Source organism: Bison bison, unplaced genomic scaffold (assembly GCF_000754665.1).
Source record: "Bison bison bison isolate TAMUID 2011002044 unplaced genomic scaffold, Bison_UMD1.0 scf7180017864302, whole genome shotgun sequence".
Taxonomy (NCBI): domain Eukaryota; kingdom Metazoa; phylum Chordata; class Mammalia; order Artiodactyla; family Bovidae; genus Bison; species Bison bison.
Genome location: NW_011494874.1, coordinates 1,299,241 through 1,299,757, shown reverse-complemented (window position 1 = coordinate 1,299,757; position 517 = coordinate 1,299,241). Strand labels below are relative to the sequence as shown.

Below are 517 nucleotides of genomic sequence, written 5' to 3'. Positions count from 1 at the left end.
GCCAGGGTGTAACACATTCACAGTGACGCTGGTGCCTTCTAAGCGGCGGGCTAGTTCTCTGGTAAAAAGAATGTTAGCCAGTTTGCTCCGACTGTAACAGAAGCTTTTATTATAGCTCTGTTCACTGTTCAAGTCTTCAAAGTTGATGTCTCCATATTTGTAAAGTTTAGAGGAAACGACCACAATTCTGCTGGGAGCTGAACTTTTGAGGAGTCCAAGGAGAAGGTTGGTGAGTAGGAAGTGTCCCAGATGGTTCACGCCAAACTGCATCTCAAATCCATCTTCAGTCTTCATATAAGGGCACTGGAAGACCCCAGCATTATTGATCAACACATCCAGTCTAGGCTCTTCCTGGAGCATCTCCTGACAGAAGGAGCGCACGGAGCTCAGCGAGGCGAGGTCCAACTCCTTGACGACGAGCTCGCCGGCACCGCCGGAGTTGGGCCCCGAGTCGGGGCCTCCCACCGGGCAGACCTCGCGACGGAGCTGGCCCGCCGCCTCCTCGGCGCGCTCGCGG

The 517-nt window shown here is 54.4% G+C and overlaps 1 protein-coding gene and 1 pseudogene across 1 annotated transcript in view; one reads left to right on the top strand and one right to left on the bottom strand.

Moving 5' to 3' along the window:
• The window catches only part of RCOR1 (REST corepressor 1), a 109,607-nt gene that overhangs the window by 24,972 nt on the left and 84,118 nt on the right, over nucleotides 1–517 (top strand). The window lies entirely within an intron of this gene.
• The window catches only part of LOC104996996, a 35,268-nt pseudogene that overhangs the window by 34,440 nt on the left and 311 nt on the right, over nucleotides 1–517 (bottom strand).